Here is a 24511-nt window from a genome sequence, read left to right on the forward strand (position 1 = left end):
CTAGATCTTTAAAAAAAAATAAGTAAAGGATGGCTTAATTCTTATGACCTTGCACTTATGAATATGGAATTTAGCTAAAATAATTAAAGAAAATATTCCTCCTCCATTTCCTTACTATAAGTGGTAAAACCAAATAAAACATCTTGTAAACATAACTGAAAAGTATCACAGATATGGTCAATTATAAAACGACAGATTTGACGCCAAAAGTCTTTTGAGAAGTCACAAAACCAAAAGAGATGAATGAGTGATTCTGAATGTGTATTACAAAAGGTACAATTGGTATTAATATCTTTTCTGAACTTGGCTAAATAGGATTTCACCGGGTAACAACGATGCATGATTTTAAAAGAAACTTCTTTTACTTTATTAACTAGTAGAAATCTGCTGGGTAGCGTCCAAGATCTCCATCACTGAAGCTGAAGCCTTCTCCCTCATTGCGTCATGCGACCTGACTGAGTCACTCGGCAGTGCGCATGCGCGAAAGTAATTGGCTGGAAAATTACCAGAGCTAGCATCTCTGTTCCGGACCGAACGGCTCGCTTTTCTACAGGTAAATGAGGTGTGAGTGGTTTTATTTGGTGAAGATGTTCTCCTGATGTTAGTCCTGTGTGAATGAGGTGTGAGTGGTTTTATTTGGTGAAGATGTTCTCCTGATGTTAGTCCTGTGTGAATGAGGTGTGAGTGGTTTTATTTGGTGAAGGTGTTCTCCTGATGTTAGTCCTGTGTGAATGAGGTGTGAGTGGTTTTATTTGGTGAAGATGTTCTCCTGATGTTAGTCCTGTGTGAATGAGGTGTGAGTGGTTTTATTTGGTGAAGATGTTCTCCTGATGTTAGTCCTGTGTGAATGAGGTGTGAGTGGTTTTATTTGGTGAAGATGTTCTCCTGATGTTAGTCCTGTGTGAATGAGGTGTGAGTGGTTTTATTTGGTGAAGGTGTTCTCCTGATGTTAGTCCTGTGTGAATGAGGTGTGAGTGGTTTTATTTGGTGAAGGTGTTCTCCTGATGTTAGTCCTGTGTGAATGAGGTGTGAGTGGTTTTATTTGGTGAAGGTGTTCTCCTGATGTTAGTCCTGTGTGAATGAGGTGTGGAGTAAAGCCGGAGACTCAGAGATTTCGCATTGCGGTTGTGTGCAGTGTTTTCCTCAGAAAAAAAAAAATAACCAGCCCTAAACCAGCGCCCTCAGCATTCCGCCGGCTAAAATGTCTGATGTTGCGGTGTTTTTTAGGTTTTTGTTGCGATTTTCTCTTTTTGTGATTGACTGATAGGTTAAATATTAAGGCTACGTTCACACTGCAGGCTGAAGTGACTCAAATCCGATCTTTTCGCCCATATGTGACCTGTATCCGATCTTTTATTGACAATATGAACGACACAGATCCGATTTTTTCAAATCCGACCCAGGCTGTTTGGATATGTGGTCCTAATTCCGATTCCTATCCGCTCTTTTCATATGCGACTTCAGTCTGAACCGCCAGGTCGCATTCATCCGACTTACACGTCATCAACAAGCCACAAACGTCACCATTCTGCGCTGAAGTAGGCGGCGGGTCTCTCAAAAAAAGTTACAACAACATGGCGCATAATCACGGGCGCAGACAGAGGGTGGGACGAGTCATATTTAAATTCACTTCGTTCGGTCCCCCCCACTTATAGGGAGGAAAAAACGTCTATGCTGTCTTTCTTTGCATAAGGCAAACCTCACGGAAAAATCAAAAGACTAATTACCATTCGGTTTATTGAGGTGCACAGCAGTGTATACATAGTTGCAACAACTCAGATAAAACAAAACAAAGACTGATATTCGGTTGGTTGAGCTGCGCAGACTGCACAGGTTGCGAGCTCGAGCTTGGTTGCTATGGTTACTAACAATAAGTTTGACAGGCATATCGGGGTTGGGGTTGGTTTGCTGGCAGCTTTGTCCCCCCCAGTTTTTTGTCCCTCCCAGTTCAAAAAACGTATCTGCGCCCCTGCGCATGACATCAATGCGAGGGACGCTTCGGGCTGTGAAGGTTCTGAATCTTCTCAATGGAAGGACGCAGAGGTTAGGGAGCTGATTTCCATTTGGGGGGATGCAGCTATTCAAGCTAGATTGGATGGGTCATACCGCAACCGGGCGGTTTTACTTCCGTAAACACTGGCCATGCTCACTGCGTGTGACGTCGTCGTATCCTGCAATGCGCATGCGGAACACTTTTAGGTCGCTTTTCGTTCATACTGAGGATCACATACAAGTCGCATATATTTGTTAATGTGAACGACCTCACAAAAAAATCGGATTTCACAAAAAAATCGGAATTGAGCATTAAGCCTTGCAGTGTGAACGTAGCGTAAGTTATTACTGAAAAACTACTGAGTAAAAAAACAAAGGCACTGAGAAATGGTCCTATAAACAACTTTACCAATATAAAAGATTACCAGGACTACAAAAATGCAGAAAAATAGGCTTTACTTATCCAAATGCACCGGTTGGTTCAAAAGTTAAGGTGCATTCTCGAAGTCGGACATCCGGGTACTTTTGACGTCAGGTCACATGACCTTGGAGCCGCCATATTTAACTAGGGGAAAGCCTGGCTTTATTGTCTTAGCAATAAAATGCCTAAAAGCTGTTGTGTTGTTGGCTGCACAGCCAGTGCAAACAAGAACCCAGCATTAAAGTTTCACATGTTGCCGTTAGGTGGGAAAAGACGTTTGCAGTGGCTGAGAGCCATAAATAGAAGCGAAATCAAGTCTGATGGATCTGTGACGTCACGCCGACTTCGAGAATTTCAGCAAAGACAAAACTGACTAGAATATAAACGGGTCAGCCAAGATCAGATGGACCTTATAGACCCCTTTCACATGACGTCACCGCGCCGCGAAATTTTGTTAGGCGCCATATTGGAAAACCAAGTACATGCACTCACAATATAAAACAAAGTACGAGCGAGAGTAAAGTGACACGATGGCTGGTAATTCTGGTTATGTGAGTACATTACATTACCAGCTGCAGAAAGGGCACGGTATGTGGAGAAACTGGCTGTGATTGATGGGTTTGACCCATATGATAAGACTCGCGGCAATGGAGAATGGAAACACAGGCTTTCGTCTAAACGGGGGAACAGGGGCGCTGCGCCCTCTTACTCTCGGCGTGCGCCCCCTTACCGACTCCGTGAAAACATCCCAGCAACACTACGTGACAATGTGTCTGATCATCAAATACGTTTTAATTGCTCCAAAAATATTCCAATCATAGTAGATACACCGCCAGACGGTGCAAAAACAATCCGAATTGGCGTTTTCCAGACTGAGGCGCCATGTTGTTTAGTTGTCGCGGCTGCTCTCGCGAGATTTGACATGGGTTACATACAAGGTCAGCTGACTTGTAGAGTGAGATTTCTCGAGACTGAATGACCCTTCACCCACCGGCGCGGAAGCTTTTGACAGAAGTAGTTCGCGAGTTGTTTTTGTTGACACTTGGGCATTTAAAGATGTCATCCCGCGGCACGAAGCGGAAGAAAGCCAAAGACTGTCCGGGGCAGAAGAAGATTACTTCTTTCTTTTTCAATGTTGACAGACAATTTGTTACAATTTCCCTCTCAGATAGCCTCAGAATGTCCCATTGGAGCATTTTTCAAAGGCTTTGCACGGCGGGGGGGGGACAACGACAACCGGCACCATCCCCCCCCGCTTCGCTCCTTCGCCATGGTGAGCACCCTCATACTAAATTTTTCTAGAAAAAACCCTGGAAACATAAGGAGGACCAGACACCAATTCTGCCATCTGTTTGCTACCCAGACATTGTAAACTATTTGTTGTTTACACCCAGTGCCTACAAATCAAATCAAGTTTATTTGTATAGCGCTTTTAACAATAAACATTGTCGCAAAGCAGCTTTACAGAATTTGAACGACTTAAAACATGAGCTAATTTTATCCCTAATCTATCCCCAATGAGCAAGCCTGTGGCGACGGTGGCAAGGAAAAACTCCCTCAGACGACATGAGGAAGAAACCTCGAGAGGAACCAGACTCAAAAGGGAACCCGTCCTCATTTGGGCAACAACAGACAGCCTGACTATAATATTAACAGTTTTAACAGGTATACCGTATTTTCTGGACTATAGAGCGCACCTGTATATAAGCCGCATCCGCTCTATTTTTAAAAAAAAATTAAAAAAAAGATATACAAGCCGCACCGGGCTATAAGCCGCAGATATCTATGTTGAAAAATTAGATATTTACTGCATGTACAGAACGATTTTGTACTGTAAATGTACATGTATGTACCTGAACAGATTCTTTCCGAACAGTGCCTTTTAACACGGCAGCAACTTTGCTGATTAAAACGGAACAGAACCAAGAGAAAATAACCGGGATTTATTTACCTTCATTTCTCCTGTGTTTGAAACCACAAGTCACTTTAATCATCTTCGCTGGATTTGAAAATAATTACCAGTTAGTAATTTGTCGTGCGTGTTCTATCCAGGGCTTTGAACCGGTTCAAGGAACGAAAACGAAAACCGGGAACTTTTTCTATTTCACATGGAACAGAAACGAAACCAGAAACTTTATTATTTTTTATGTTCCGGAACAGAAACGCTTATTAAAAATAATGGTAACCGGTTAATACCGGTTTTTATTTCGTTCCTCAAAGTTTCTGTAGCCTACAAATAGTCATTCTTCTCCTGCGCAAGTTTCTATGACCCGCTGGGGTTCACTTCCTGTGTGACGTTCGCTGATTGAATGGAGAGCGCGGGAAGGTGGACTGCTAGTGAGTAAATGCATTACTGAGTGTCTGAGCAAAGAAGAGCCTGAATGTTGCAACCTCCCTATTGGCTGTTTGTAAAAATGTATCAGTTGTTGCCCTTCCCACGGGAATCATCGCGGGCTCGAGAGACGAGACCTGACGAGTTAGTTCGTTGGTAGCAGAACAAAATGTCTGGACACAAATCGGGTTTTCAGAAAAGGAAAGAAAATAAATGGAGGGTCGAAAATACAAAAAAGGAGGCAGAAAATGCAAAACGAGTTTTAAGGTAGGACAAATGGTTAGTTTTCTGAGGCAGCCCGCCGTGGCTGCCTGCAGGCTTATTTATTATAGCCCATTTAGTTAAAATAGTTGATATAAAATGTTTATAGTTATAGTTATGTGATGGTTGTCCTGATTTAGACTGTTTTTTTTGGGGGGGGGGCACGATGTTGCACCCGGGTCCAGATTAGGGCAGAACCGGCCCTGGCTACATTTCAGGTGTAGTTTATGAATGTATGTACTTGCATAGATGTGTACTTCCAATATGGCGCCTAACAAAATCTCGCGGCGCGGTGACGTCATGCGGTAGCCCTCTATAGGGCCTGACTAGCCTTTGGTAACACACTAAACGAATTCTCTTTCATTTTTGGCACTTTTTCTGTTTGTGTAGATGGGAAGACATACTGAGAATCCAAATCGCCAACATTTGAACTAATAATTGTTTTGAATTATTTCTTGTCTTATTTAATGAAGGTTGTAATAGAATTAGTCTACATTTGGCTTAAGCTGGATGAGACAGAGACATAATTTTATAGCCATTTGTTAAACAGCTGAGAGGGAACGTAATTAACCGTTCCGGGAACGAAATTTTTTTGTTCTAACTGGTTCGGGAACGTCTATTTAATGGTGGAACCCAAAACCGGAAACGTTAAAATTCCGTTTCTGTTCGGAACGAACCAATAGGAAAAAAATTCCGGTTCAAAGCCCTGGTTCTATCTGCTAAAGATCTGCTAATTCTTCTTTGCATTGATTTTTCGTCTATCTTATTTTTGATTCTACTTCCGGTTAGAGCGCCCCTAGCGGTGGAAGAAAAATCCACAGAATAGCCGCACCTTTGTATAAGCCGCATGGTTCAAAACCTAGGAAAAAAGTAGCGGCTTATAGTCCAGAAAATACGGTAACCCTCAACTGTCCTCATGGGGCCGTCCTTCACAGGAGCGGTGCGATAAAACTCCGACCAGACACAGGGCACCAGGATGGATCAAGCAGGTCCGAGGGGCAGAAGAGGCCAGCATCTCAATCCCAGGATCAACATGTAACTCAGAGGGACAGATTGGGGGGGGGAGAGAGAGAGAGAGAGAGAGAGAGAGAGAGAAAGAAAACACAGGTTGTTAGGTATGCCCTAAAAATGACAAGTATTAAATCTGTGTGGTAGGCTCGCAGAGACGAGAGTCTTTACATCAGGCATAACACACAACAATGGCATGTTAATATGGTAAAATATATCATGACCTGCTCTGGCTGGATGCTTGATTGGGTGATGGGAGCACACTCCTCAGCAAGGATGAGATGCAGATGGGACCCTTAGGGCTGGCCAAGACAATTCAGTTACATTTCACTGGGTCTGGGACATGCGACAGAATGTCTGACGGCCGATTCCCTGCAGGCTACGATAGCCAGTCGAGGTCTCCACCCTCTCCACCAAAAGATTTCCTGTTGACTCCATGTAACTCAGGCTGCTGGGCCATAGAAGGTTCACGCTGCACGCTACACGCTACATGTTCACGTGAAGAACCGGACCCTGGGCCATTAAACTTCATGCTTGGATGTTCACGTGTTGCGTCTGTTCTACTTTGACCGAGTAACCAACAATACGGACTCTTCGGATGACGACGATTGCCTCATTCTGCTTTTACTGAGACAGAGGAAGAGAAAAAGGAACAGAATTTGGAGCCGAGAACACTTCCTTCTGAGAGAAACCCGTGGTGAATTTCACCGAACATTCTATAATCTGCTTGACAATCCCGATGAAGAACTATTTTTCAATTATACCATTCAATTATATTTTTTCTGAAGTTTTCCCCTGAAAGCATAGAGTTATCTCCCTAGACCCGTTCTGATTGGCTGGCGCGGCGGTGACCGCATGCATTGACTGGAATTTCCATCTTCACGCCTAGAAAAAAGTGTGCATGTTCATTTCACGCTTCACGCGTGAAGTGTGCAGCGTGCAACGTGAACGCCGTTCTATGGCCCAGAGCAAGTCATGCTACGTTTGTCCACTTTTCTTTACACGCGTGTAGCGTGTAGTGTGCAGCATGCAGCGTGAACCTTCTATGGCCCAGCAGCCTCAGACCCCGTCCACACGTAGCCGGGTATCTGCTAAATCGAAGATATTTTTCTACGTTTTGGCCTGTCATCCACATGGAAACACATCAAAAACGAATATTTAAAAAAACTCCGGGCAAAGTGAAGATTTTTGAAAACTCCGTGTATGCCTTTTCGTGTAGACAGAGATAACCGGAGTTTTGCGTTTTAGAACGTCACAATCTGCGCCAAAAAATGACAACAAATCTGCCCTGACGTCAAACGTGTGACCTTTGTTTACTGCAGAAGGCAGATTAAGCATGGACTTAAGCTAGCCGCACACCACGGCGATCCACGCGGTACCGAACCGACCCATTTCAGAGCCGACTCCCGACTGTTGACGAGTGCAGTCGCGATTGAAGCGACACGTGACAACTTAATAGCTTTGTGATTGGCTATTGGATATAGTTACTGTTAAATCCAACACTTGAAGATGCTACAGGCTGAATTACAAATGACACAACATGGAATATGTAGTGCACTATCTAGGCTGCATGAGCTATTATTTCCAGTCTTAAATAGTGCACTTATATAGGGGAGTTAAAGCGATTTGGAATTCAGCCACACAACTTGAGCAGAGTGGCTTTCCAGCCCACCGTGTCTATGGATAAAGCTTCAGTCTATGGAATTACAGTATATACCTGCATTAGGTGCTACCAACACGTATTTCTCGTGCTAGAAATTGTGTTTAATGATGTCACGTGTTATATGCGAAAGATATGATTGGCTATTGCTCGCGACTCTCGCCGATCAGTCTGGCTCCCGATTAGTTTTTCGAATCGGCTGCGAGATGAGTCGGTACCATCGAAAACTAGTCTTTACGCCTGACTCGCGACTTCAGTTGGCTCGGTATGCTGAAAATCGGCGTAGTGTGCGGCTAGCTAAAGAGTAATGGATCGGAGTAGTGCCTTGAAAGCATTAATTATTGTGCAGGTGCTATTTACATGTTTAATTTTAGAAGCCCAACTACTGCTCCAAGAGCACAGGCGATGTGATTAGGGGGTAGGATTTGGGGAAATAACCATCTACAGGTTTGGAATGCTTATGAATGTGATTGAAAACGCAGATGTTCGGTTATGTGTGGAAGGGATTTTTTTCGAAGACGAGGTGGTGTGGATAAAACATTTTTATAAACGGAGGGGGGGAAAATGTTCGGTTTTAAAAATACCCGGCTACGTGTGTACATGGCATCAGAGGGACAGATTTGGGGTGGGGGGGAGGGAAAGAAAAAAACAGGTTGTTAGGTATGCCCAATGTCACCTGAATAAGTAGGAGCAGTATACATTCTGTCGCATGCCTACACTCAGTGTTCAAACTATGCCGATATTTTCGGGGGGCCCCTTTTTTTCCCTTGGGGGTGTGTGTGCTTGCGCTTGTCTCGGAGCGCGGATCTCCAAACACATGAGAAGCCTATCTTACGCACATATCACGCGGACTCCACACCTCCACACACGCATCGCGTCTGAAGTCATAACTCATCAGGGGAAATCGTGTCCGCATTGGCATGTTCAAAAAACAACCTCGCGTCAACAATGATACCACACGCAAGAACAAAAAACAGTCAGGCTACTCAACAACCAACCTGGCAGCAGCGAGCAAGCCCCAAACCATCCTAAATTATTATTATTAAATTGTAGAAGTCTGGGAGGCTTGCTCCTCATACAGTTATCAACTTGGGGCCACTTTAGCATGTTTTAAATCTGAATTTCTTGCGTTTGCTTACCTCAAAGTGTCCGCAGATCATGCACAGACTTATCCATTATATCCACAGTTTTTTGCCAAGTCTCACACAGGTTTCTCTCAAGTCTACTGTTGGGCCAATAAATCATAAATAAAACAGCTCAGATTTGTTTGTTTAAGTCGTTTGCCACTCCACTTTATTCTTGTGGGTTCACATACCGCTGCCGTTATTATCCCCTTATCACGAGTTTGTTGGTCTTCCAAAATGGCGCAGGGTCTGTTTACTTCCGGTTTCGGGTGACGTCAGTGAAAGGGGTCTATACATGCACCATTCTGCTAGGTTGTTGACGTTACGGACACTACATTAAAAGATGTAACGGGATAGATCCACTTAAAACACCTCAAAAGCAAATGTTGATGGGGCAACGAACTGTTATGCCATAAAGTGCCCTGTCGAATGTTACAATTGAGTATAGTTACATATATTTGCTGGGTCTTCTAGTTATGTGACACGTTATCAGGGACCCCGATATTAGACAGAGAAACACAAAATTTCACAACACTTTATTAAAGCTCCAATTATTGGGCTCACAAAACATCATTTTATGCATAGTATCGGCTTATTATACTAGTTCCTTAATTAATTGACAGTTGGTTGTCCTTTCCATCAAAGATTACATAGCTTATATACTTGTTGAACAGTGTTACACATAACGTTACGGACACTACACCCGTTACGGACACTACATATTGCAAATATATCTATTAATATAACAACTAAAGACGTATGGATATGTAACTAGAGCCCTACATGAGGCCAACAGGACCAATGCATGTCATAATCACCAAAAATGGTAAAAAATTCTGCAGCATTCTGTTACAGCAAGACCGTTACGGACACTACAGAAAACAACGGAAACGACACGCAAAATCTTTGGCATGTGAATTTTGCAAATGTATGCCCCCAGCAACAAGGTTTTTGTATCAAATCATATCACACACTACATAAAATGTCTGTATTTAATTTAAAGTGTTTATTAAAATGCATTAAATAAGATTTCTCAGGCCATTTTCGACTTTGCAGTGACAAAGAAAACAAATTAGGTTCAGCACCTCCCACTGACAAAACTATTGTGAAAGATTTCATTTTTATCGGAATTCCGTGATTCAGCTGTCAACTTGTTCCTCAAAAATCTGCTGATTTACTAAAACAGTTAGTGTTTGACAAATTATTGCCAAGTTTAAGCAGCAATGATGCATTCTGGGGTATTAAATCAAATGAACATGCGTTACGTGGTGAAAATGTGCAATATGAAGAGTTTGTCTGATAAAAAAAACTGAAACATGGATTCAGTGGTGGTAAATTATGATCTGGCTTTAAAATGTCATACATTGGCAATGATAGTCTACCATTACAACATATGAAATAGTTTAATAAACATAAATAGAAGGCTGTTACATAGTGTTACATGATCTCAAACAAGTAGGTACATCTGATTGTGGCTGACCCGAATATATTACACATCTGTGTTGACGCTGTCAGTGACAGGAGCTGCTAAACGACTCCACCCGTTTCTACAGAACTGCACTATCCACAACTCATACAGCCATCAGTGTTACACTGACTCGTCCCTAATTCATAGGCTATTGACCCTTCCCACTCACGTGACCTTCGTAAACGCGACCGCCATTTTGGACATAAAGAAATAACGGTTTATGGCACAGACCCTTTCGGTTCTCGCTCATCTAGCTGCTACAATGACTGCTTAGACTGCAACAATAATACCTAACACACATTTAAGTATCCGTCGTAAAGACGTGAAACTCATCTAGTGACGAGTGTGTTCATTGATAAGCTAACACAATCTAAAAGTAGACATACCATCACACTGCCCTGGCGCTGTGTACAGTTTACCTTCTATGGTTTGTGCACTCACTATTTGCCATTACTTTCTCCAACCCAGTGTTCGAACTATGCCGATATTTTCGGGGGGTCCCTTTTTTTCCCTTGGGGGGTGGGGGGTGCTTGCACTTGCGCTTGTCTCAGAGCGCGGATCTCCAAACACATGAGAAGCCTATCTTACGCACATATCACGCGGACTCCACACACGCATCGCGTCTGAAGTCATAACTCATCAGGGGAAATCGTGTCCGCATTGGCATGTTCAAAAAACAACCTCGCGTCAACAATGATACCACACGCAAGAACAAAAAAACAGTCAGGCTACTCAACACATCTGATCCACAGCAGCACCAAAGCATCGCTGGAAATCATGTCAACAACCAATCTTCCATTTCAACACGCGTCAACAAACAAATGGCACCACAAACATGAACGAATCGGTCAGGCTACCGATTCCAAACCCACAGCAGACGAATAATTAAATTCATCTTACCTTAAAGCAGAATCGACCACAAAGGAAGTGTGTTGGCACTGTTGGCACACTTCCTTTCTACTAGTTTGTGTCCCTAACCTGGCAGCAGCAATCGTTGTCATATCGGTTTATTTTATCTTTGATGTAAACACAACACTTCGGATATGCAAATGCTTCCCGTTACACACGATTGCTATGTCAATAAACATCATTTTGCCAATATTTTCGAGACCATCCATCTTCTCCGTCCGTCAGCATCTGTCGGGATGCGATAAAATGATAAATCTTGCCTTGTGTGTTGATGGTTACTACATCCAGGTGCACAACAATATAATGGCATGATGGAAGTCTTGCTGAAAGTAAAAACTTTCTTTGATGGCTATATTCCTTTCGATGCTTCGCCGTCGTTCCTCGTTGTTGGCTGTGGTAGACTACTGGTAGTTCATGTCCAAAATGGCAGCCGCATTTGTCGTGACGTCACGTGGGATGGGTCAATACACGCCGGAGAAGCAAATCATTTATAAAACAACGCAGTGTATTTTTCCATAAGCCACAGAGAGTCAGTTAGAGCTCAGCTGTTCGTTATCACAGAGTAGGGCTTTGACTTCGAACTTCGAGATTCGAATACAATTCGAATGTTGTGAAAAAAAGAGATGTTCGAACGAATATTAGGCAGCTCTAAATATTCGAACCTGTATATGGTATCATTAGGCATAATTCTTTTATTTTTGTGAATGTGGTTGTAAACATTTTCAGTTCAGGTCGCAGGTTTTTTTTTTTAACGTCTGTGGAATTTATGTGAATCGCGAAGGTCATTGTCTTTTGTCTTATCTGGGCACCTGTAGACGTTAGCGTCAAGCTGGCACGCATTGAACAATGGAGTCAGATGCTAGCACGTTGGAGATTTGGACTCCGGAGAATTTAAAAAGTGATGTGTGGTGCTATTTTGGATTCGAAAAAAAAAGATGGAGAATGCGATTAAAAAAAAGGTTACCTGTAAAATATGTGGAAACAAATTGGCCTATCAATCAACAACTTCAAACTTGAGGGCCCACTTGAAGACATTGCACGCGGGAGCGCTAGAAAGTGAGAGGGGGCTTTTTCTGCAGATATTTGGTTGGTTTTTGTACACCTGATGTTATAAGGGCTACGTTCACACTGCAGGCTGAAGTGACTCAAATCCGATCTTTTCGCCCATATGTGACCTGTATCCGATCTTTTATTGACAATATGAACGACACAGATCCGATTTTTTCAAATCCGACCCAGGCCGTTTGGATATGTGGTGCTAATTCCGATTCCTATCCGATCTTTTCATATGCGACTTCAGTCTGAACCGCCAGGTCGCATTCATCCGACTTACACGTCATCAACAAGCCACAAACGTCACTATTCCGCGCTGAAGTAGGCGGCGGGTCTCTCAAAAAAAGTTACAACAACATGGCGCATAATCACGGGCGCAGATAGAGGGGGGGACGAGTCATATTTAAATTCACCTCGTTCGGTCCCCCCCACTTATAGGGAGGAAAAAACGTCTATTCTGTCTTTCTTTGCATAAGGCAAACCTCACGGAAAAATCAAAAGACTAATCACCATTCGGTTTATTGAGGTGCACAGCAGTACAGACATAGTTGCAACAACTCACATAAAACAAAACAAAGACTGATATTCGGTTGGTTGAGCTGCGCAGACTGCACAGGTTGCGAGCTCGAGCTTGGTTGCTATGGTTACTAACAACAAGTTTGACAGGCATGTTGGGGTTGGTTTGCTGGCAGCTTTGTCCCCCCCCCCCCTGTTTTTTGTCCCCCCCAGTTCAAAAAACGTATCTGCGCCCCTGCGCATGACATCAATGCGAGGGACGCTTCGGGCTGTGAAGGTTCTGAATCTTCTCAATGGAAGGACGCAGAGGTTAGGGAGCTGATTTCCATTTGGGGGGATACAGCTATTCAAGCTAGATTGGATGAGTCATACCGCAACCGGGTAAGGTATTAGGCAGAGACCCGTCCACCCGTAAATTTGACGGGCGATTGCCGATTTCAACGGGCAAGTATACACACAGACGGATACTGAAACGGACGATAATGCCGAAAATTTTCGCACATGAATACTCCCACATGTCATCCGATAAATCCAGTTATGTTCCGCCCACACACGGACTGGCCATCGGGAGTAGCGGGAGTTTTCCCGGTGGGCCGGTGGTTCAGTGTGGGCCGGCGGAGAAAAAAAAAAACAAAAAAACAGTTGCGCGCTGGCCTTTAATATGATAAGCAATGTTAACAGTTTCTTTAAGAAACTGTTAACATTGCTTATTACAGTTGCGCGCTGGCCTTTAATATGATAAGCAATGTTAACAGTTTCTTAAAGAAACTGTTAACATTGCTTATCATATTAAAGGCCAGCGTGCAACTGTTTTTTTTTTTTTTTTCCTCCGCCGGCCCACGCTGAACCACCGGCCCACCGGGAAAACTCCTGCTACTCCCGATGGCCAGTCCGTGTGTGGTTCCGCCATCATTTACAAATCGTAAGAAACACAGTTTAATACAAAAAATACTGAAAACTTGAAATGAAAAATCAGAATATTTCATCACTTCCGCCATTTTGGCCCGCACTGAACCTTGTAACATGCGGACTGAATAAATCGCGAATTCTGATTGGTCGAAAATTGCCAAACACCCTGCGTTGTAGTTTCCTCTTTCTTGGCGGGAGAACTGCATTTTTTTTTTGCTGACTCACTCTTCTGGATCAAGATGAATCCCAACAAACGCCCCAAATTGAATGTTACAAAAATTGATTCGTTTTTCCACAAAAAGACAGAAAAGGTATGTGTGATACATTGATTAACAAGGGGGTTTCATGGGGGTATGTGGCTGTATTCCTGAGAATACAATAACATAGGACTCAAAGTATTCACCTGGAAAATGAGGTGCAGTTTTCAAATATCTGTAGGCCCTAACAGTACAACATTTGATATTTCAGAAAACTGCAGAACCATCAGTCCCAAATAGTAATGCAGGTGTTACAGCACATTTGGCCTTGGATACTGATGGAGGTGGTGGAGAAGTACAGGCATGCCATTCTAAAGACTCAACACCAATTGAAACAGACATACTACCAGATATACCAATAGCTCATAAGTTCGCAGCTAATCAGTCATCAGCTACATGTATGGAAGCTGTGCTTGAGGAACAGCAGGTAGATCCTGCTATCACCTGTGTGTCTTCATCTGGAATTGACACTGAAATACACACTGCTCCTGTTAAAACTACAAAACCCAAGACAGCCAAAGTTTATGCTAAAAAGTTTCAGGATTCTTGGTGCACAACATTTCCATGGGTGAAACATGATATGTCATCTGATGTCATGTTCTGTACAATTTGTCGACAGTGCAAGAATGATACAGTTCTGAGCTCTGGAACACAAAATTATAGGATCAAGACCCTTGAGGACCATGCCAAGAGTAAAGGTCATTTGGCTGCAGTGGCAGCTGCAGATCCTAAACAAGGCCAAGTGTTGGTGGGATTCAGTAAAGCCGCACAGACCAGGAAAGCTGCAGTCATATTAGCTCTAAAAACAGTGCACTGGTTGTCGGTTGAAGAAATAGCTAATAAGAAATATAGTAGTCTTCTCCACTTCCTTCGTGACATTGATGTGAAAGATGCAGTTCATCTTCAGAAAGGTGCGAATGCTACCCATGATAGCCCAGATATATTTAACCAGCTTCTTGAATGCCTCAACTTTGTCCTAGAAAGAAATCTCAAGACCGATCTCAGAAAATCACCATTTGTGGGCATTGGAGTTGATGAGAGCACTGATCGAGCACAAGAAAAGCATGTGGTGATTGTTGTTCGGTATATTCAAAAGCAGTCAGCTACACCAAAGACCACATTTTTATCTTGCGTTTCTGTACGTGATGGAACAGCTGCCACTGTACTGGAAGCAATTAGAACCAGCCTAAACCACTTTGGAGTGCCAATTAGGAAAGTTGTTGGCCTGGGTACGGATGGAGCAAGCTCCATGGCTAGTTCTCAGAATGGTCTCAATGGGCTTATGAAAAACCTCAACCCCTTCACAGTACATGTGCACTGTGTCTGCCATAGATTGGCATTGTCAGTGAGTCAGGCATGTAAGGATATTCAGCTGGCACAGGCTGTTACCACTATGATATCCACAGTTTATACGTATATCCAACTTTCCCCTAATCGTCTAGAAAGATTTAAGGATGTTGCAGCAATACTTGAGAGTGACACAGTGAAATTTCGGCGTCTCTTTGAGATAAGGTGGTTATGTCTTGGTGAGGCAGTTGTTGCACTGATCCGCAACTATGAGCCCCTAATGATCATGGTTGGCCAACATGCTGCTGAAGGTGATCTGACAGCAGCCAGTATTGAAAACCACATGTCTCAGTACAAATTTGTTGCAATGTTAAATTTGCTGGCAGACATTTTGGCTGCCACAAATCACCTCAGTAAACTATTCCAATACCAAGATGTGTCATTTGGGTCCATCAGGACAAATCTCCAAAACTGCCTCACAATATTAGAGGACTATCAGGCCAATGATGGTGTTTATATGCATCAGATGGAAGACATGCTTCATGAACACGGCTCGTACAAGGGTCAGGTACTGTCAGAAGCACCAGGAAGGGGCGAGAGGCAAGACCAGAGGGAAACTTTCATAGCAGCAAGGACTCAGATACTTGAAAACCTCCTTGCAAACATCAGGCAAAGGTTTCCTCGTGTGGATCTGCTGGATGCCATGCAAATCTTTGACCCCAGTGCCTATCCCATCGAAGTAGGCCTTCCTCTATGGGGCATTAACCATCTTGAAACCCTCCTGGCCCATTATGGTGCACATCATGACAACAGAGAGGGGGAAAGGTTTGCTGCTCTTGTTGATGCTGACCAGGCAAGAGGAGAATTTCTTGTCTTCAAGCGACTAGTATACCAGAACAGGTTCTCAACAGATGGTGATGATGAATGGCAGGAAGAGGGTCATTTTGCAAGACCAACTCAGCTCATGAAGAAGATATTTGGAGGTCCAAACATGCCAAATCAGCGGCTCTATCCAAGCATGTTTCACCTCATGTCAATGGCAATATGTGTGCTTGTTGGCAATGCAGAGGCTGAGCGAGTCTTTTCTGTTCAGAACAGGATCAAAACCAAGTTGAGAACAAAATTAAGTATAGTTAGGCTGGAGCAGCTTATCAGACAAAGCTACGAAAAGTTAGATCGTCAGGAATTTGACTTTGATGCAGCAGCAGACCGATTCTTGCAGGCCCCTAGACGTCTGTAATCTTTGTGTAAACCAAAGAAACTCAGTTCCCGTTCTTTCAAAGTTAATTTTCATTTTTGAGTAGTTTGGTCAAAATATTATGGATGACAGTCAGTGACAGACATTCTGCGATTTAATTTGTGCCACGTAAAATAGAATACTGTTGGGTTTTTTTTTTATTAAATACTGTAACTAGATCAAAAGATTATATACAATTCATTGTTGTTTATTTTCTTTTCACTTTTGTTACCAAATCAAACACCATACATACATCTGATACATTCAGGAGTGAAACTGAAAAAAAATACAAAGTAAAAATATGCAATATTTCTGATAAAAAATTACACGCCATTTCACCCTGAAAATGTCCTAGAATGCAGGAAATGAAGTCTAAATTTCAAAAATTTTCTGGGGGGGCATGCCCCCAGACCCCCCTAGAGGGACTTCACGCCTGCGGCGCTCGTCTTCACGCCTGCGGCAGTCATCAGGATTATATAAAATATTATTTTTGACTGGTAATTTTCTTTTTCTGCCTAATACCCTACAACCGGGCAGTTTTACTTCCATAAACACTGGCCATGCTCACTGCGTGTGACGTCGTCGTATCCTGCAATGCGCATGCGGAACACTTTTAGGTCGCTTTTCGTTCATACTGAGGATCACATACAAGTCGCATATATTTGTTAATGTGAACGACCTCACAAAAAAATCGGATTTCACAAAAAAATCGGAATTGAGCATTAAGCCTTGCAGTGTGAACGTAGCGAAGAAATGAAATTACTAACGTAGACTATTGCCGCTTTTCCACTACAAACGCGGCTGAGTCGGGCTGAGCCGTGCCGTGCTGAGTCGAGCTGAGCGGGGCTGTTGGAGTTGCATTTCGACTACAACCGCGCTGAACCGTGCTGGCTGGAAGTGGGTGGACACATTGGGTGGAGTTAGCGAAAGTGGGTGGACGTCAGGTGATGTCGTTAAGCGGCGCAAACAGTGACATCAGTGATCTTTTAAGCGGTAGTCTCACGACCCGAATAGTAAACAATAAACATGGAGGACATGGAGTCGTTAGTGTTGCTGGTCTTGGTGCTGTGGCTTGTTGTCACCGACAACGCGGACAGATACTGGCAAGAGCGTATAGATGAGGCGAGGCTCATAAGGCTTCAGAAATTCTCGTAATTCGTAATTATTCTCCTTCCGGGTTTACGGTGTTTACAGATCCCAGCGTGCTCGCGGGGCGTGTGTGGGCATGTGAGGACACTCCTCCTCACCAATCAGTGCACAGGGGAGTGTCTGCTCATGCCCCTAGCCCCACTTGGCTCGGTTTGGCTCGCTTCAGCCCCACTCCAAAACGGTGCGAGTTTTAGGGGCTAAGCAGGGCTGAAACGAGCTGAGTCGTGCTGGTTTTTGGTAGTCGAAACGCGAGCCGTGTCGGGCTGAAGTGAGCTGAAAAAGGGTAGTGGAAAAGGGCCATATGCGACACTGCGCAGTAATGCTTTCATGCGCTGTTATTTTTGTCAACTTGGGATAGTTGCTAAAAAAAAAACTATTAGCTTACTTGCGCAAGTAGCCTATAGGCCTAAATTAATTTAGCCTACACATGGTGGAACTTACATACCATGAAGTTCATAAGTTAACGAAGTGAGCACGTAAAACTAATCTGTGATCTTATAACATATCGTGTCCGTGTTTGTTTGAATTGTGAATCAGCAGGAAGCAGTGACATGACAGCTGACACCGGTCTCATTCAAAACAAACATTCTCAAAAGCCAACACGAATGGGCTCGGAACGGCAGTGTTATAAACTCACAGATTAGGTGTAGGCCTAGCAGTACCTGCTCATTTTGTAAACGTTCCCCTTTGATTGTCAGTGAGGCTACAGTTTAGAGGCTTTCATCAGTACAAGCAACCAGGAAACCGAAGGAACAGTGTTTCACACAAAAAAGGCAACGGACAAACGACGAAGTTTGTGGATTATGTAACGTTAAAAGTGTCAGCCGGTATAACGCCAATTACTACGACACTGGACGTTTCATTAGTAGTGGTTGTAAAAACACGCCTGAATATTTCATATTTCCTGCACGTAATCTTATTGACATTGACTGAACACTGCCCCCTGGTGGACTGAATATATTTAATTTTGATGCCGAGGTGTTGGTGAGGCATTTAAGAATAATATAATTAATAAAAGTTCAAATACTATTCGAATGTCTAGATTAATTTCCAAACGAACTTCGAATATGATTTTTGGGCCAAGGTCAAAGCCCTATCACAGAGCCTCCAAACCAACATTAGCTACAGACAGACGACGCTTTGGTTGCAGTGCAGCTTCACAAAAACACCACAGAGAACAGCTGCTTAAGAAGAAATGGCGTGGAAAATATACAACCACAGAACATATATTACTTAGCTGGAAGGCAGGCGTACCTGAGTTCATTCGTCCTCTTTTCGTGGACCAGTGCAGAGAGGTTTAAATCCCACGGATGTCGGATTAGGCCTTCATTGTTAGCTCACTGGCTAGTTTTCAACATGGAGCCGAAGTGACACCGGCCGGCAACACACACCAGCCGAAAACAAACTCATTCCCAAACTTATCAGTCACACAAAGGTTCACATGATGTACCAAAACCTAGTAGTGCTGCGTGCTTCCCCTAATTCCCCTAACATGTACGCTCTCTCTTTCCCCTAGTCAAATATGGCGGGCCTGTTGTCAAGGTGTGTCACGTGATCGTGACGTCACGCCGACTTCGAGAATAGAACCTCACAGCACAACATGAAGTTACCTTAAAATATAATGCCTCCGCTTTCGTGTAAGAAAAAAAAAAACTATTAATACTAGTACTGTGTGCAGGCAGTCTCTCCTGAAGACTAAATTAAACAATAATTATAAACTAATAAAATAAATGGCTCAGGCTTCATAGAAGAAAAAAAACAATTTGAACAGAATCTCACAGTATGATGCTGAAGCTGCCGAAACAATGGAAAATAAAATACCATTTTGGCAAAAATGTTGGCATCCATTAATTTCTTGTATTAAGTAAAAAAAAAATGTAAAAGTGCACACAGTCCTTCACTGTAAACATCACACACTTTCAGTAACAGAATTTAAGCCTATAAGTAAGTAAGTAAGAGCCTTTATTGTCTCTTCAAGAGAGAAATTTGTCTTGGGCACAAAGTCTGGCAATTCACATCGACTTATACACACAATGGACAACACAAAATACATTTAACGTTTAACATCCACACAACAGCATTCATAATAAATATTACCACACACACACACACCCGTAGACAGACACACACACACACACACACAACCCCATCACCCCCCCTCCACCCTCCCTTTCTAAGAAAATTAAAAGACCAGGGAATAAAATTGCACTTAACATAATACCACGGGTGGCAAAGCCTAAAAAACCTAACCTAACACCCCCACCCCAACACCCCCACACTACCTACTATTGAGTCATTTAATAGACCAAGGAACCATTGACAATTTAAACCTATTTGTCCTGCAGTTTGGCAGCCTATATCTTCTTCCTGATGGTAAGAGTTCATATTCTCCATGCAAAATGTGTTCATCATCCTCTACGATTTTCAGTCCCTGCCTCCTCACTGCCTCATCCAATAAAACCTGAAGCGATGTGGGAGGGGGCATGCCCATTATCTTCCCCGCTCTCTTAATAAGGGTTTGTAATTGGGCTTTCAGTTTCACAGACAGGTTCCCTAACCAAACTGTGATGCCGTATCTGATGATAGACTCAATGGAGGCCCTGTAAAATGCCATCATTATGTCTTTGTCAATGCCAAAAACTCTTAGCCTTCTCAAAAAATGCAGCCTCTGGCTAATCCTTGAGCATAAAAACTCAACATGCGGTCCCCATTTAAGTTCAAAGTCGTATACAACACCAAGGTATTTGTACATTGCTACCTGTTCCACTGCCTCCCCATTTAACGTCACCAAAGCATGGTTGCCTATGGATCTGGGGTCAAAAATCATCTCTTTTGTTTTACTCACATTTAAAACCAGTTTGTTTGATTCACACCACCTCACCACCCTGTCTATTTCTGACTGATAGACAGAGGCATCTGAGTCCTGCATTAACAGACTAAGAATTACTGTGTCATCTGAAAACTTAATAATATGATTATTTGTATAATAGTTTCTACATTCGTTGGTATATAGTGTGAACAGCAGAGGTGGGACAAAGTCACTAATGTGCAAGTCACAAGTAAGTCTCAAGTCCTACCACTCAAGTCCGAGTCAAGTCACAAGTCAAGGCACTTTTGACCAAGTCAAGTCCAAGTCCTACCCAAGCCAAGTCGAGTCCAAGTCCAAGGCCGAATCCCATTTCACCCCTTGGACCAACCCCTTGGCCCTTCCCCTCCATTTTGCGCGTTCACGTGAAGGGGTAGGGGTATCCCAATCCCAGTTAACGCGGAGGGGTAGGGGAAGGGGTAGGGCTTCTGTACCCCTCCAAACGGAGATTTTCCTGGAGCTGACTCCGAACGAAGGGGTTTGAGTGATTTCCCACAATGCCATGCGGATTTCAGCGAGATTTCATGCGGATTTCAGAAAGATGGCGGTTCCCGCGGCGAAAGATTGTCATAAATGTATTTTCTCCATTATTTACGTGTTTTAAGTTGTTATCCAGAGGAAACACGCCGCTTGATTCGCTTTCGAGCTGAGAATGAGCAGCGATTTCTGAAATCCAAGCTGCTGCTAAAAAGCTTTGGGAGTGAGTATTGTTTTCGGTTGCTTGACTGCGTACGTTTTGTTCTGTTATTCTCGCTTTTATTGTTTACATGAGTGTTCTGACACCTCATTCTGTCGGATGTGGTGCACGAAGCGCCAAAGATATCCCATTCAGTGGTGTTAGTTAACAATCACACCCTGCCAGCAGAGATTTCTGGTTCTGCCTCTGGCTCTGACTGTAGCGGCTGGTCGCAGCCAATGACGCGTTTGGTCGCGTTTTGCTAACGTAAACGGTAACGGAGGTACGCGATGACGTATGCGATCGTTGAAGGGCTATCCCAATACGTAAGGGTTGAATTTCAAGCCCTATCCCTTGTAGCTCAGTTTCAAGGGGAAGGGGGAGGGGAAGAGGAAGGGGTAGGGGTAGAAATTAGAATTGGGATTGGGCCCAAGTCTCATTTTTTTCCAAGTCCCTAACAAGTCACCATTTATTCTACAGGCAATCAACACATTTTTGATCACAAATGTATTACCTCTCCACACTGCAGTGTATGTCCTCCTTTTCCAGTCACCTTGGATAAAAATGTCTGCTAAATGTAATGTAATGTCAATGATTCATAGAGTCAGCATAAGTAACTACAGTACACCCATTCTTTTCCGTTTTAAAATGTTTTAGAGCTTGTGCCCCAAGACAATCAAAGAATCTCAGAGGAGACAATGATTAGTTAGTTAACGTTAGTAAAGCATCCTACATTTTCAGTGAGTTTAGTTTGAGTGAGTCAGTGTACATCTGAGGCTAAGGGTGTGAGAATGAGTGAAAGTATGACCATTTCCTTAAATTTTTTATTGGAAAATTAGTGAGAAATTAAAACAAAATTCTAAACAAAGCTAGTACTGGTACTGTGTAACAAAAATCATTTTCTTTTCATTTCATTCATGTAATTTTTCACATAAAAATGCTTTTCATGTGCATTTTAAGACATGAAACTCAAAGTCCAAGCTAACAGATGATCTGTGTACTTTTAGGCTACGTTCACACTGCAGGCTGAAGTGACTCAAATCCGATCTTTTCGCCCATATGTGACCTGTATCCAATCTTTTATTGACAATATGAACGACACAGATCCGATTTTTTTCAAATCCGACCCAGGCCGTTTGGATATGTGGTCCTAATTCCGATTCCTATCCGCTCTTTTCATATGCGACTTCAGTCTGAACTGCCAGGTCGCATTCATCCGACTTACACGTCATCAACAAGCCACAAACGTCACCATTCTGCGCTGAAGTAGGCGGCGGGTCTCTCAAAAAAAGTTACAACAACATGGCGCATAATCACGGGCGCAGATAGAGGGTGGGACGAGTCATATTTAAATTCACCTCGTTCGGTCCCCCCCACTTATAGGGAGGAAAAAACGTCTATGCTGTCTTTCTTTGCATAAGGCAAACCTCACGGAAAAATCAAAAGACTAATTACCATTCGGTTTATTGAGGTGCACGGCAGTGTATACATAGTTGCAACAACTCACATAAAACAAAACAAAGACTGATATTCGGTTGGTTGAGCTGTGCAGACTGCACAGGTTGCGAGCTCGAGCTTGGTTGCTATGGTTACTAACAACAAGTTTGACAGGCATATCGGGGTTGGGGTTGGTTTGCTGGCAGCTTTGTCCCCCCCCCCCCAGTTTTTTGTCCCCCCCAGTTCAAAAAACGTATCTGCGCCCCTGCGCATGACATCAATGCGAGGGACGCTTCGGGCTGTGAAGGTTCTGAATCTTCTCAATGGAAGGACGCAGAGGTTAGGGAGCTGATTTCCATTTGGGGGGATGCAGCTATTCAAGCTAGATTGGATGGGTCATACCGCAACCGGGCGGTTTTACTTCCGTAAACACTGGCCATGCTCACTGCGTGTGACGTCGTCGTATCCTGCAGTGCGCATGCGGAACACTTTTAGGTCGCTTTTCGTTCATACTGAGGATCACATACAAGTCGCATATATTTATTAATGTGAACGACCTCACAAAAAAATCGGATTTCACAAAAAAATCGGAATTGAGCATTAAGCCTTGCAGTGTGAACGTAGCGTTAGAATCAAAGAATGGTTTTCCTTCTGAAGTCAGGCACTGTCCCAACATACAACATGACATGCCTTTAACACAATACAACGTGACTTGAGTACGTTTGTGTGTGTGTGAGAGAGAGACCAACTAACTGACAAAAAATTCCGGAAATATCTGTTCTCCACTACTGAGAGAGGGATGTTGCATCCAACGACCAAATCTGTTAGTATTGAATTTGTGATGGCTTTTTGTTGTGGGTGGGTAGCATTGTACTGTGTATCTTTTGCAGTAAGGAATCCAGAAATGGACGGCTGCTCTGTCTCACTTGGGATGATCTTGTTCTTCAGATATTCTGCAAATCTAAACAAGAAAAAAAATGTAAAATTAGTAGGCCTACTTGTTTTCTGTTTTTAATCATGTAGACATTAACATGTTTTTATCATTTTCAATATCAAAGTCTGAGTTCATTTAATCTGAACATATTTGTTTATACACAGTATAATGTTTAATACAAGCCAGCCAGGATGTTCCCTTAAGCAGTTTAGCTAGACCACAATGCATTCACTAAACACTCGCTAAAATACCGGTAGCCTCAGTAAACACAGAACGTTGTGACGATGTAGCCAGAATCAGAGTCCTCTAGCGCTACGTTCACACTGCAAGGCTTAATGCTCAATTCCGATTTTTTTGTGAAATCCGATTTTTTTGTGAGGTCGTTCACATTAACAAATATATGCGACTTGTATGTGATCCTCAGTATGAACGAAAAGCGACCTAAAAGTGTCCCGCATGCACACTGCAGGATACGACGACGTCACACGCAGTGAGCATGGCCAGTGTTTATGGAAGTAAAACCGCCCGGTTGCGGTATGACTCATCCAATCTAGCTTGAATAGCTGCATCCCCCCAAATGGAAATCAGCTCCCTAACCTCTGCGTCCTTCCATTGAGAAGATTCAGAACCTTCACAGCCCGAAGCGTCCCTCGCATTGATGTCATGCGCAGGGGCGCAGATACGTTTTTTGAACTGGGAGGGACAAAAAACTGGGGGGGACAAAAAACTGGGGGGGACAAAGCTGCCAGCAAACCAACCCCAACCCCGATATGCCTGTCAAACTTGTTGTTAGTAACCATAGCAACCAAGCTCGAGCTCGCAACCTGTGCAGTCTGCGCAGCTCAACCAACCGAATATCAGTCTTTGTTTTGTTTTATGTGAGTTGTTGCAACTATGTATACACTGCTGTGCACCTCAATAAACCGAATGGTAATTAGTCTTTTGATTTTTCCGTGAGGTTTGCCTTATGCAAAGAAAGACAGCATAGACGTTTTTTCCTCCCTATAAGTGGGGG

General features: G+C 43.2%; 1 protein-coding gene across 1 annotated transcript in view; it reads left to right on the top strand.

Moving 5' to 3' along the window:
* Positions 1 to 484: 484 nt before the first annotated feature.
* oat (ornithine aminotransferase) overlaps positions 485 to 24511 on the top strand; it is a 118554-nt gene continuing 94527 nt past the window's right edge. Inside the window, exon 1 of the mRNA XM_060939213.1 lies at positions 485 to 553. The gene's annotated coding sequence lies outside the window, so the exon portion shown is untranslated. The remainder of the gene's footprint in view (positions 554 to 24511) is intronic.

The sequence above is a fragment of the Neoarius graeffei genome, chromosome 14 (genome assembly GCF_027579695.1).
Source record: "Neoarius graeffei isolate fNeoGra1 chromosome 14, fNeoGra1.pri, whole genome shotgun sequence".
NCBI classification, from domain to species: domain Eukaryota; kingdom Metazoa; phylum Chordata; class Actinopteri; order Siluriformes; family Ariidae; genus Neoarius; species Neoarius graeffei.